The 14245-nt window shown below is 43.7% G+C and overlaps 1 protein-coding gene across 14 annotated transcripts in view; it reads left to right on the top strand.

The window, feature by feature from the left end:
• ERC2 (ELKS/RAB6-interacting/CAST family member 2) overlaps positions 1–14245 on the top strand; it is a 4434974-nt gene that overhangs the window by 438939 nt on the left and 3981790 nt on the right. The gene's annotated exons all lie outside the window — the stretch shown is intronic.

Genomic DNA, 14245 nt, shown 5'->3' with positions numbered 1-14245 from the left:
CTCTCCTGGGTTCTTTCTACTTTGGGGTTTGCTCATCTAGGTTGTCTCTACTTTAGGTTTTGCTCTCCTGGGTTGTCTCTACTTTGGGTTTTGTTCTCCTAGGTTGTCTCTGCTGCAGGTTTTGCTCTCCTGGGATTCCTCTATGTTAGGTGTTGCTCTCCTGGGTTCTCTCTACTTTAGGTTTTGCTCTCCTTGGTTCTCTCTACTTTCAGTTTTGATTTTCTGGGTTCTCTCTTCTTAAGGTATTGCTCTCCTGGGTTCTCTCTACTTTGGGGTTTGCTCTTCTAGGTTGTCTCTACTTTAGGTTTTTCCCTCCTGGCTTTTCTCTACTTTAGGTTTTGCTCTCCTGGGTAGTTTCTATTATAGGTTTTGATCTCCTGGGTTATTTCTAATTTGGGTTTTGCTCTCCTAGGTTGTCTCTACTTTAGGTTTTTCTTTCCTGGCTTTTCTGTACTTTAGGTTTTGCTCTGCTGGGTAGATTCTACTTTGTGTTTTGCTCTCCTAGGTTGTCTCTACTTTAGTTCTTGCTCTCATGGGTTTTCTTGACTTTAGGTTTTGCTCTCCTGGGTTCTCTCTACTTTCGGTTTTGCTCTTCTGGGTTCTCTCTACTTTAGGTTATTCTCTCCTGGGTTCTTTCTACTTTGGGGCTAGCTCTCCTGTGTACTCTCTACTTTAGGTTTTGCTCTGCTTGGTTGGCTCTACTTTTTTTATTTTTTTATTTTATTGGTTTAAATTAAACCTTTAAAATGTTTGCTTAAGGTGACACAAAACCATACATTACACAGTGACATAGTCAACTACCTCCTTCAACATCTCCCTCCCTCATTGCCACACAAGTACATGACCATTATCCTTTTTTATGTCTTTAAACGCATGTGCAACCTTCGGCCAGCCGTCTCAGGCTAGTTCATTTTTAGCATTTAATCTCTCCTCAATGACGGCAAGGAAGGAGGTCAAAGGTAGGATTAGTTTCATGTCTGAGCCATTCCACATATACCTCCACCATTCATCAGCACATACCGACTGGTGTGCAATATACCAGCCTCCCAAGTGGATTGATCGTATGTCCTTCAATGTTGTGCAGAAAAGCACTAGGTGTTTTATAGATTCTGGCTCCTTTCCACATAACCGACACGTCGTAGATAAATCCACGTTTCCTGCCCAATGACTAGTTCTATCCTTTGTTTTCATTGCATTAAGGCGGAATAGCATGAATGATCTTCTTGCTTTCGTGGACGGAAAGCGACTCAAGTATGGTTGAAGGATTCCGTAGCCTCTTGCTTCCCCCGGAGAGTTTTTCATCGCATGGGCTTCGTTGCGCTCATAGCATGTGTTTATCCAGTCAAGGCGCCATATTGATACCTTGGCAGCTGTTGGATTTGTGAGGCGGGTTTCCAAGTTGATATTATAGACCTTTAGCAGGTCTTCGCATCGTCTTACCCATTGCGCGAGCAAGTCTGAACCTTTGGATGAAGCGTTGTGTAAGATCTCAAATTGGAGTATTCCCTCCTCTGCTCTTGATTTCCGATACAAGCTAAGTTGGTTCCAACTTATCCTTGCATGTAATGAAATTAGGGCTAGTTCGTATCTTAGACATGCCGTTGAGATGCCTGGAGGCAGGCTTAAGGACTTTGTCCAAAACATGTGTTCAAGCGAGGCCCAGTGGGTTGACGAGCAGCCAAAGGCGTTTTCTGCACCGTAGGACAAAATCGGAACCGCCTTTTGTTCGTAGAAGTTCCGTAAAGGTTGTATAGAGAAGTTCCCATATTTCCTATGTAGCATCAGGCCTTGACATGCCAACTGGGCACATTTCCGTTTTGAATCTACCACCCAGGGTTCATCACATATGCTTGAATTTAGAAGCATTCCGAGGTATTTAACGCTTTTTGAGATTTTCAATTTTTCTTGGTTCAGCGACCACACCTGTCTTGGGCTTTTTTGTAGCCGGTTTGTTTTTAGATTCTCAAAGATAAGTATTTCCGTCTTTGTGGTATTAATCTTTAGGTTGTTCTGAAGCACATATTTTTGGACGGCTTCTAGTTTACGCTGGAGTCCAATTGGCGTTAGATCTAAAATAACCAAGTCATCAGCATATAGTAACCAACTTATCTTTGATGCGTTGAGTTTCGGAGGAAAGGATCTGACAGACTGAATGGTGTCCCCAATGTCAGAAATAAAGAGACTAAAGATTGCTGCTGCCAGAGGACACCCCTGCTTCACACCCTTATATGTTTTTATTTGTGTTGAGAGCGACCCTGATTGATCTAACCGGACAAAGATTGACGTGTCATTGTGTAGTTCTTTTATTGCCGCCAGTAATCCCTCAGGACATCCCCACAATTCTAGCTTCTGCCACAATAGGTCACGGTCGATCCTGTCGAAAGCCATGGAGAAGTCAACAAAAGCTAGGAACACTCTCGTATTCGTTCTAAGGGCCTCCATTTTCAAAAGATTTAGAATCAATAAGTTCAAGGAACATCCAACGGATTTTACAAAACCAGCCTGTCTTACATCAACTCTTTTTGCAGTCTTTGCCCATGTAATCAATTTTTTTTGGAGCAGCGATGCAAAGATTTTTCCCAGTACATCAAGTAAGGCCACCGGACGGTAATTTGCAGGTGCTAATCGGTTGCCTTTCTTGAAGATGGGTATTATTATCCCTGATTTCCACGATGCAGGGTTTTGTTTTTGGTCGTTGATTCGTCTGAATAGCTCAACGCATATCGCTGTCCATAAGTCAGGAAACTGTTTAATCATCGAGTTTGACAGACCATCTGGTCCAGGGGCCCGAGAATTTTTTGCTCTCATTATTATCTCGCGAATTTCCTCAACTGAAAATTGTAGGTCCCATGATGTTATATTAGACATTGACTTAGAGGGTGGCATATCTTTATGATACAGAGCTGTAAAGTAGTTTACCCATTCTTTTTCAGGCACTGGGCATGTCTGCAGAGCAGCTTGCGGGGCTTCAAGACCATTGAGTATGCGCCAGAAGTCTCTACTATTTTTGTTTACAAGAGTCTTCATCATTGTTTCTGCATCGTTTTGAATTAATATGGCTCGATGACTTTTAATCCAGTTTTTGTAGGATTGCCTTGCAGATTTGTTTTTCACCGCAATTTCTCCAACTGGGCCTTGATTATTTTTACGAATTTCGGCTCGCATTGCACGTTTTCGTTGTTTTATAAGTAAGTCAAAACTATGCTTATTCTGGAATGACCCATTTTTCATACCAATATGTTTTGTTTTAAATTGCCACAGAATTGGAACGTAGTCAATGACCTTCTCTGTTGATGTAAATTGTTTATAGATCGCGAGGACCTCCTTATCGACTAATTTTAACTTAAGTCTGTTTGGTTCTACTAAGACCTTTGATCTCCATTTTCCCTCGGTTTATCTCTCCAATCTTGAAATATAATTTCGAGCATTTCATGGTCGCTGTGGGTCATTGGACATATTTTCATTGACTTTATTTTCTCATGCATATTGTTAGACACGAAAATATAGTCAATGGTGGAGCTTTGGCCATCGCGCTGCCACGTTGGTTTCGGAGGAATATCACCTGGCGTACAGCCATTTAACATTGTGAGGCCTCTTACTTCCATTTCATCAGTCCATGTTTTTGCTAGATAAGATTTTAGAGAGTTCTGAGGTTTGAAGAAATCAATATTCAGGTCCCCGCAAACTATTATGTCAGAGCCGCAGCCGGATTCTAATAAATTGTCAAGAATTTTCGTGACTTGGTCAATAAACTCATAGGATCCAGTGCGCTGATGATTCCAATAGAGATTAATGATATGTATCACGTCGTTCTTCTTATCGGCGGCTGCAGACTTGCTTATTTCAGAGGCCTGGATGTACGGCGTATGATTATCAGTTCTTAACAGCCGGTAACCAGACGAACGGTTTATCATTATCAAAAGGCCGGCTATCGGGCGACCTTTTTCAGGCTTAATGGCAGGATTCAACGCGCATTCAAAGTTTGCTATTGTAGGTGATTCGCACATCCAGGTCTCTTGAAGACAAATCAAATGCAGTTTACTAGCCCAGTTATTGACCATCAAATGACCAAATCCGCGTGTGTTCCAAGAAATAAACGTGAGATCTTGTTGCGATTCACACTTTGAACATTAGCTGTTTGCCTTCCTATTCAGTGCGCTCGCCATCCAGGTCCAATCTTCATTTAAGATATGTCGCAGTGGATTGATTGAACGTGCCAAACCTGGGGTCTCAATTAGATTCTCATTATTTATGGTAATTTTAATTCTCTCCATTGGAATGGTTGAATCCTGTGTTCCAACTCTGAAATCTTGCGACTGGGAGCTGGATTGGATATTTTTATAATCCATTTCGATCTTTGCCAGTTGTAAATGTTGTTTTGTGGGCGAATGTACACTCTTTCTCTTGTCCCACTCTGGTCCGTAGCCGTTAATGTCACGCTGAGCGAATTCCCCTTTGTGGTCTTTATTTTCATCCTTGTTTCCTCTTCTCTCGCAGTCCGCCATTTTATAGGCGTCGAAGCCTAATGAATGCAGTTCTTCGTTTGCCTCTAGAATTACATTTGCGATTAAGATTGAGTTTAAATGTAAAATTACTCTGTCTGTTCGAAGGTCATCTGGAAATTCGATTATTTTTATGTCTTTTGATTCAAGCGACCGAAGTTGTGGGACATGATGTAATAGCCTTAGCACATTTGAGCGATTCAAAATTAGATTTTCATATCCATGTAGGCGCTCCAACATTAATTTAATCAGGGCCGTAGAGTCAGTTGTTCGTGTACTAGACCTCTGCTGTCTCATGTTCGAATTTTGTCCCAGTGATTCTAATGGCTGGGTGTCCACCTTCCGGTGCTTCGACGGTTTGAGAGTAGGAATCAGAGCCAGTGTCGCTTCCTTTCTTTCTTCCAGTGGAGTCATATGTGCAAAGCTCAGACTTAGCTCATTGGGGCTCATTGATTTTGCGTGGTTCCTCCTCCTTTGTCTGGCTCTTTTTTCTTGAAGTGTGACGAACTCCGGACTCCTTGGTTCTTTCTTGTCATTTTTAATCTCAACGATGGGAGGTAATATCACGCACATTCGGCCCTTAGATTCGCTAAGTGTCTTATCTAGGAGAACCTGGGGTTTTGGTTCTACACTCACTTTCTGTATATCATTATCTGGAGTGGGCTTCTCTGTGCTAACCACTACTCTTGGGCTAGCTAAAGGTTCCTCAGGGATTATACCAGAACTTGCTTCATCCGTAGCATTTTCCTCATAGACCGATAGTTCCAGTAATTCGGCCTGTAGTGTCTCATCCTCATCGTTTTGTACGCTCACTTTCTTCTTTGCCTTTGCATCATCTTCAACATGATACTCACTCTCTTGGTCCTTTGCCTTTGTCGCCTCTTGGTCAGGATACACCGACTTGCCTTCCTTAATTGAATCAGCTAGTTTTAGGCTTGAGGTAATCGCTTTATCAACTAAGTGGAACATATTTATGTTTCGCAAGAACTTTCGTGCACCTTTTTGTTGCGTTTTTTTCCGAGCCGGCATGTTCTTTTGTTTTTTTGTATTTGGCGCATTTTTCGTTTTACCCCCTACATGATCTGGGATCGCGTCTGTCTTTGAGTTTCCAAAAATAGGGAACAAGCCCGATTGCTTTAATATCACAGACTGATCACTTTGCGGGTCAACAACCAAATCTATTGCATTCTGGCTCAAAGCGGAACAGGAGGCAATTTGGACATCCCCCAATGCTGGATTCATCGCATTTTGTGTCTGTCTAAACGCAGAATTGAACGAGAGGTCGAGTGGATTTGTATAGGTCTCCACGTTCCTGTTCGTCTTGTTAGTAGTAGTTCGCAAATCCTCTTCCAACATCGTCTGATCAACCTCCGTCCTGTCCCCTTCGTTCATTGTGACGTTCGTCACGATCTGTGACGTTTCCGTTGTCGTCTTGAGGTGGAGAGAGGATTTGTGTAGAAACTCCAGTTGCGGGTGGAGGGAGGCATTCGATGCCGGTTTTGGAATATTTGCTTCGTCGCAGGGGCTCACTACTTTAGGGATCCAACCTGCGTCTTTCTCTTGACAGGCAGCCCCCAACGTCTCCCCTTTGTGGACAACGTGAGATTTACGAAATAAAGACAAAGCTTCCCTCGCTACCTCAGCAAATAACTTCTTGTCAGTCCTGTCATTTTGTTTAGTTACGTTCATGTCTTGTATGCCTGACAGCAACTGCTGGTTCATCTCATTTTGTTTAAGGCTACCCAAGCCCTGCATTGCCTCTAATTGAACCAGTTTTGAGTTCATCAATGCTAACAGGGTTGACATATCCTTTACATTGTCATTTAGTGATTCATACAGTTTTGTGAACGGTGTAAGAGAAATTGCCTTGGCAGCGGTTAATGTCGTTAATAAATCGTTTAGAGGGACATGGCCACATGTCACTCGATTCCTGATTTCGTTTCTCTCAAGTGGTTTTGCTATGTTGGTACTATAGCGTCTCCCCTCTCTTCTTATTTTAGGAAAGGGGCGTTCACCAATCGAAGAATCTGAAGTTTCCGCCTCTTCTGATGAAACATCTGAAGGCGCGTTAGTCCTGCTAATCACATGTGATATTTCCCGTTTTCTTTGTTCTACATGATCCTGTTTAGAGGCCCTATTCTGTGAGATGGGCACATGTCTCTCCTGCGTCTGTATACACCTCATAGGGGATAGTGCCTCTTGAGCTTTATAGTTATTCGGTCTATCTGCTCCCCAAATGCCTTGATTAAGAGCTGTGTCGTACATACTTAGCTTTTTGGTTGACACATCAGTTGTGGAAACATTTCTTGGTGTCAAAGAAGGCTGTTTATCACAATTCCTAGTTTTATTTAAGTTTATTAAATTTTGCAGCACGGTAGAAACCAATTCTAAAGAGTTTCTTTTATCACATGGGGGATTATCGTTTAACCCAGTCGTGCTACTCTCAATGGGCTCCTTCTGAGCGCTACCATACATTTTCAAATCTATCGATGTTTCGTCTTTGTATAGGCCATCTACACTGACCTTATTGTGATCAGGACTGGTAGGTAGAGCCGGGCAAGTAAATGAGACGTTGATGTTTTCTATTGAATTGGCATTAGGTAAGTCAAGCATCATTATAGAGTCACTTACTTCTTTCATCTGCATCGAGCGCTCCCAGGGCGACTCTGCAGGCATGGTATCAGCGGCGTGATCGTCTTTTGGGAGAGCACCCGCTTTAGCACTCCCCCCCTCTTCCAGCCTCTCCAGGGTGTCGATATCGACACAGCACGGACTGTGCGACGTGTCCGTCTCTCCACACCGCCTCCAGACGGCCGCGTCATCAGCGAGTGTCGGGCGTGCCTCCCCCTCAGTCAGCGACGCCGCGGCATCTCCCCGCGCTGGCTCCAATGCCGCAGACTCTCCCAAACGGCCATGTCTTACCACACTCGGTAAGTGAGACTCCGTCGCATCTGTATATGTGTGTTCGGGTAGTTCTTCCTCATTTAGTATTTTGTCACGCACTACCAATGCGTTGGTCTCCGTCTCCATTGAAAGGGCGAACTCGGAGACCTTAAGACTGCCAGTGGTAGCGCGAGATACTTCTGAGCTTATAGTAGGAACTGCATAGTTCAACTCTCCATTGTTCGGGGGCTGGGACTCTGCCTCTTGGCATGTATGATTAAACACGCCATCGAAGGCTTCTGTTGTTAGGTCCACATAAGCTGGCGCATCTTGTTCAGTAGGCTCTACTAGATCGGTTACAGAGCTACATGAAAAGTATTGACTTTGTTGTTTTTTCCTCGACCGTTTTGCATTTAACTCTTGTGTTTCATCCGTGGATGCGGCCCTTTTTAATTGGGCTCTTGTTCTCGAGATTGTGAGTCTCGCTGTGAGGTTTAACGGATCCATAACTTGTAACGTTGAGTCCCTGTTCACCTGTCGCCGCACGCCAAACAGCAAACAGTAGAAACCACAGCCCTTTGCACACAGGGCTTAGCGCCACAAGAGCGGGAGAGGCGGCCTTAAGTGCCAAGTGGACTGGGTCAGGTGACTCAGCCAGCCAGGTGGTTAAAGGCACAGGCACACGCACCTCTCTTCTTCAATGGTAGCAATAGCTTCCTTATCCTCCTTCCTCCACGCCACAGCAAACAGTAGAAACCACAGCCCTTTGCACACAGGGCTTAGCGCCACAAGGGCGGGAGAGGCGGCCTTAAGTGCCAAGTGGACTGGGTCAGGTGACTCAGCCAGCCAGGTGGTTAAAGGCACAGGCACACACACCTCTCTTCTTCAATGGTAGCAATAGCTTCCTTATCCTCCTTCCTCCACGCCACAGCAAACAGTAGAAACCACAGCCCTTTGCACACAGGCTCTACTTTAGGTGTTGCTCTCTTGGGTTGTCTCTACTTTAGGTTTTGCTCTCCTGGGTTCTTTCTGCTTTGGGTTTTTCTCTTTTGGGTTCTCTCTACTTTAGGCTTTGCTCTCCTGGGTTCTTTCTACTTTGGGATTTGCTCACCTAGGTTGTCTCTACTTTAGGTTTTGCTCTCCTGGGTTTCCTCTACGTTAGGTTTTGCTCTCCTGGGTTCTCTCTACTTTAGGTTTTGCTCTCCTTGGTTCACTCTACTTTCAGTTTTGCTCTTTTGGGGTTAGCTCTTTTGCTCTTTTGGGGCTAGCTCTCCTGTGTACTCTCTACTTTAGGTTTTGCTCTGCTTGGTTGGCTCTACTTTAGGTGTTGCTCTCTTGGGTTGTCTCTAATTTAGGTTTTGCTCTCCTGGGTTCTCCTGGGTTCTTTCTGCTTTGGGTTTTTCTCTTTTGGGTTCTCCCTACTTTAGGGTTTGCTTTCCTGTGTTCTCTCTACTTTAGTTCTTGCTCTCCTGGGTTCTCTCTACTTTAGGTTTTGCTCTCCTGTGTTTTTCTGACTTTAGGTTTTTCTCTCCCGGGTTCTCTCTACTTCAGTTCTTGCTCTCCTGGGTTCGTTCTACTTTAGTTTTTGCTTTCCTGGGTTCTTTCTACTTTGGGTTTTGCTCTCCCGGATTCTCTCTACTTTAGGTTTTGCTCTCCTGGGTTCTCTCTACTTTAGGATTTGCTCTACTGGGTTCATTGCACCTTAGTCTTTGCTCTCCTGGGTTCTTTCTACTTTGGGATTGCTCTAGTGGGTTCACTCTACTTTCAGTTTTGCTCTTTTGGGGTTAGCTCTTTTGCTCTTTCGGGGCTAGCTCTCCTGTGTACTCTCTACTTTAGGTTTTGCTCTGCTTGGTTGCCTCTACTTTAGGTGTTGCTCTCTTGGGTTGTCTCTACTTTAGGTTTTGCTCTCCTGGGTTCTTTCTGCTTTGGGGTTTTCTCTTTTGGGTTCTCTCTACTATAGGCTTTGCTCTCCTGTGTATTCTCTACTCTAGGTTTTGCTCTCCTGGGTCGTCTCTAATTTAGGTGTTACTCTCCTGGGTTGTCTCTACTTCAGGTTTTGCTCTCCTGTATTCTCTCTACTTTAGGATTTGCTCTCTTGTGTCATTTCTACTTTAGGCTTTGCTCTCTTGGGTTCTCTCTAATTTAGGTTTTGCTCTCCTTGGTTCTCTCTATTTTAGGGTTTGCTCTCCTGGGTTCTCTCTACTTTAGGGTTTGCTCTCCTGGGTCCTTTCTGCTTTGGGTTTTGCTCTCCTGGTTTCTCTCTACTTTAGGGTTTGCTCTCCTGGGTTCTCTCTACTATAGGCTTTTCTCTCCTGGGTTATTTCTCTTTGGGGTTTGCTCTCCTGGGTTCTGACTACTTTAGGTTTTGCTCTCCTGGGTTCTCTCTAATTTAGGTTTTGCTCTCCTGGATTCTCTCTACTTTCATTTTTTCTCTCCTGTGTTCTTTCTATTTTGGGTTTTGCCCTCCTGGGTTCTCTCTACTTTAGGTTTTGCTCTCCTGGGTTCTTTCAAATTTTTGTTTTGGTTGCCTAGGTTGTCTCTACTTTATGTGTTGCTCTATTGGGTTCTCCCTACTTTAGGGTTTGCTTTCCTGTGTTCTCTCTACTTTAGTTCTTGCTCTCCTGGGTTCTCTCTACTTTAGGTTTTGCTCTCCTGTGTTTTTCTGACTTTAGGTTTTTCTCTCCTGGGTTCTCTCTACTTCAGTTCTTGCTCTCCTGGGTTCGTTCTACTTTAGTTTTTGCTTTCCTGGGTTCTTTCTACTTTGGGTTTTGCTCTCCCGGATTCTCTCTACTTTAGGTTTTGCTCTCCTGGGTTTTCTTGACTTTAGGTTTTGCTATCCTGGGTTCTCTCTACTTTAGGATTTGCTCTACTGGGTTCATTGCACCTTAGTCTTTGCTCTCCTGGGTTCTTTCTACTTTGGGATTGCTCTAGTGGGTTCTCTCTACTTTAGGCTTTGCTCTCCTGAGTTCTTTCTACTTTGGGGTTTGCTCTCCTAGGTTCTCTCTACTTTAGGTTTTGCTCTCCTGGGTTTTTCCAACTTTAGGTTTTGCTCTCCTGGGTTCTCTTTACTTTAGGTTTTGCTCTACTGGGATCTCTCTACTTTAGGGTCTGCTCTCCTGGGTTCTTTCTACTTTAGTTTTTTCCCTGCTGGGTTCTGACTACTTTAGGTTTTGCTCTCCTGGGCTTTCTCTAATTAAGGGTTTGCTCTCCTGGATTCTCTCTACTTTCATTTTTGCTATCCTGTGTTCTTTCTACTTTGGGTTTTGCTCTTCTGGGTTCTCTCTTCTTTAGGTTTTGCTCTTCTGGGTTCTCTCTACTTTAGGGTTTGCTCTCCTGGGTTCTCTCTACTTTAGTTTTTGCTCTACTGGGTTTTCTCAACTTTAGGGTTTGCTCTCCTGGGTTCTTTTGACTTTAGTTTTTGCTCTCCTGGGTTCTTTCTGCTTTGGATTTTGCTCTCTTGGGTTCTCTCTACTCTAGGCTTTTCTCTCCTGGATTCTGACTACTTTAGGTTTTGCTCTCCTGGATTGTCTCTGCTTTAGTCTTTTCTCTCCTGGGTTCTTTCTATTTTGGGTTTTGCTCTCCCAGGTTGTCTCTACTTTAGGTGTTGCTCTAGTGGGTTCTCCTTACTTTAGGGTTTGCTCTCCTGTGTTCTCTCTACTTTAGTTTTTGCTCTCCTGGGTTCTTTCTACTTTGGGTTTTGCCCTCCTGGTTTCTTTTTAATTTGGGTTTTGCTCTCCTAGGTTGTCTCTACTTTAGGTTTTTCTCTCCTGGCTTTTCTCTACTTTAGGTTTTGCTCTCCTGGGTAGCTTCTACTATAGGTTTTGCTCTCCTAGGTCCTCTCCACTTTAGTTCTTGCTCTCCTGGGTTCTCTCTACTTTAGGATTTGCTCTCCTCTGTTTTTTCGACTTTAGGTTTCGCTCTCCTAGTTTGTCTCTACTTTAGTTCTTGCTCTCCTGGGTTCTCTCTACTTTAGTTTGTGCTCTCCTGGGTTCTTTCTACTTTGAGTTTTGCTCTCCTGGGTTCTCTCTACTTTAGGATTTGCTCTGTTGGATTCTCTCTACTTTCATTTTTTCTCTCCTGTGTTCTTTCTATTTTGGGTTTTGCTCTCCTGGGTTCTCTCCACTTTAGGTTTTGCTCTCCTGGTTTCTTTCGAATTTTTATTTTGCTTGCCTAGGTTGTCTCTACTTTATGTGTTGCTCTATTGGGTTCTCCCTACTTTAGGGTTTGCTCTCCTGGGTTCGCTGTACTTTAGGTTTTGCTCTCCTGTGTTTTTTCGACTTTAGGTTTTGCTCTCCTGGGTTTGCTCTACTTCAGGGTTTGCTCTCCTGGGTTCTTTCTACTTTGGGTTTTGCTCTCCCGGATTCTCTCTACTTTAGGTTTTGCTCTCCTGCGTTCTTTCTACTTTGGGATTGCTCTAGTGGGTTCTCTCTACTTTAGGCTTTGCTCTCCTGGGTTCTTTCTACTTTGGAGTTTGCTCTCCTAGGTTCTCTCTACTTTAGGTTTTGCTCTCCTGTGTTTTTCCAACTTTAGGTTTTGCTCTCCTGGGTTCTCTCGACTTTAGGTTTTGCTCTCCTGGGTTCTCTCTACTTTAGGGTTTGCTCTCCTGGGTTCTCTCTACTTTAGGGTTTGCTCTCCTGGGTTCTTTCTACTTTAGTTTTTGCTCGACTGGGTTTTCTCAACTTTAGGTTTTGCTCTCCTGGTTTCTCTCTACTTTAGGGTTTGCTCTCCTGGGTTCTTTCTACTTTAGTATTTGCTCTGCTGGGTTCTTTCTACTTTAGTTTTTACTCTCCTGGGTTCTGACTACTTTAGGTTTTGCTCTCCTGGTTTCTCTCTACTTTAGGGTTTGCTCTCCTGGGTTCTTTCTACTTTAGTTTTTGCTCTGCTGGGTTCTTTCTACTTTAGTTTGTACTCTCCTGGGTTCTGACTACTTTAGGTTTTGCTCTCCTGGGCTTTCTCTAATTAAGGGTTTGCTCTCCTGGATTCTCTCTACTTTCATTTTTGCTATCCTGTGTTCTTTCTAGTTTGGGTTTTGCTCTCCTGGGTTCACCATACTTTAGGTTTTGCTCTTCTGGGTTTGCTCTACCTTAGGTTTTGCTTTGCTGGGCTTTGACTACTTTAGGTTTTGCTCTCCTGGGTTCTTTCTACTTCAGTTTTTGCTCTCCTGGGTTCTGACTACTTTCGTTTTTGCTCTCCCGGGTTCTCTCTACTTTAGGTTTTGCTCTCCTGGTTTTTTTCAACTTTAGGTTTTGCTCTCCTTGGTTCTCTCGATTTTAGGGTTTGCTCTCCTGGGTTCTCTCTACTTTAGGGTTTTCTCTCCTGTGTTCTCTCTACTTTAGTTTTTGCTCTACTGGGTTTTCTCAACTTTAGGTTTTGCTCTCCTGGTTTCTCTCTACTTTAAGGTTTGCTCTCCTGGGTTCTTTCTACTTCAGTTTTTGCTCTCCTGGGTCTTTCTGCTTTGGGTTTTGCTCTCCTGGGTTCTCTCTACTCTAGGCTTTTCTCTCCTGGGTTATTTCTCTTTGGGGTTTGCTCTCCTGGGTTCTCTCTAATTTAGGTTTTGCTCTCCTGGATTCTCTCTACTTTCATTTTTTCTCTCCTGTGTTCTTTCTATTTTGGGTTTGGCTCTCCTAGGTTCTCTCTACTTTAGGTTTTGCTCTCCTGGGTTTTTCCAACTTTAGGTTTTGCTCTCCTGTGTTTTTTCGACTTTAGGTTTTGCTCTCCTGGGTTCTCTCTACTTTAGGGTTTGCTCTCCTGGGTTCTTTCTACTTTGGGTTTTGCTCTCCCGGATTCTCTCTACTTTAGGTTTTGCTCTCCTGTGTTTTTTCGACTTTAGGTTTAGCTCTCCTGGGTTCTCTCTACTTTAGGGTTTGTTATCCTGGGTTCTCTTTATTTAAGTTTTTGCTCTCCTGGGTTCTTTTGACTTTAGTTTTTGCTCTCCTGGGTTCTTTCTGCTTTGGATTTTGCTCTCTTGGGTTCTCTCTACTCTAGGCTTTTCTATCCTGGGTTCTTTCTCTTTGGGGTTTGCTCTGCTGGGTTCTGACTACTTTAGGTTTTGCTCTGCTGGGTTCTTTCTACTTTAGTTTTTACTCTCCTGGGTTCTGACTACTTTAGGTTTTGCTCTCCTGGTTTCTCTCTACTTTAGGGTTTGCTCTCCTGGGTTCTTTCTACTTTAGTTTTTGCTCTGCTGGGTTCTTTCTACTTTAGTTTTTACTCTCCTGGGTTCTGACTACTTTAGGTTTTGCTCTCCTGGGCTTTCTCTAATTAAGGGTTTGCTCTCCTGGATTCTCTCTACTTTCATTTTTGCTATCCTGTGTTCTTTCTACTTTGGGTTTTGCTCTCCTGGGTTCACCATACTTTAGGTTTTGCTCTTCTAGGTTTGCTCTACCTTAGGTTTTGCTTTGCTGGGCTTTGACTACTTTAGGTTTTGCTCTCCTGGGTTCTTTCTACTTCAGTTTTTGCTCTCCTGGGTTCTGACTACTTTCGTTTTTGCTCTCCCGGGTTCTCTCTACTTTACGTTTTGCTCTCCCGGTTTTTTTCAACTTTAGGTTTTGCTCTCCTTGGTTCTCTCGATTTTAGGGTTTGCTCTCCTGGGTTCTCTCTACTTTAGGGTTTTCTCTCCTGTGTTCTCTATACTTTAGTTTTTGCTCTACTGGGTTTTCTCAACTTTAGGTTTTGCTCTCCTGGTTTCTCTCTACTTTAAGGTTTGCTCTCCTGGGTTCTTTCTACTTCAGTTTTTGCTCTCCTGGGTCTTTCTGCTTTGGGTTTTGCTCTCCTGGGTTCTCTCTACTCTAGGCTTTTCTCTCCTGGGTTATTTCTCTTTGGGGTTTGCTCTCCTGGGTTCTCTCTAATTTAGGTTTTGCTCT

The sequence above is a fragment of the Ambystoma mexicanum genome, chromosome 2p (assembly GCF_040938575.1).
Source record: "Ambystoma mexicanum isolate Mex_15411 chromosome 2p, UKY_AmexF1_1, whole genome shotgun sequence".
NCBI lineage: Eukaryota > Metazoa > Chordata > Amphibia > Caudata > Ambystomatidae > Ambystoma > Ambystoma mexicanum.
Note: the sequence above shows the minus strand (reverse complement) of the source record. Positions and strands in the feature narration are given on the sequence as shown.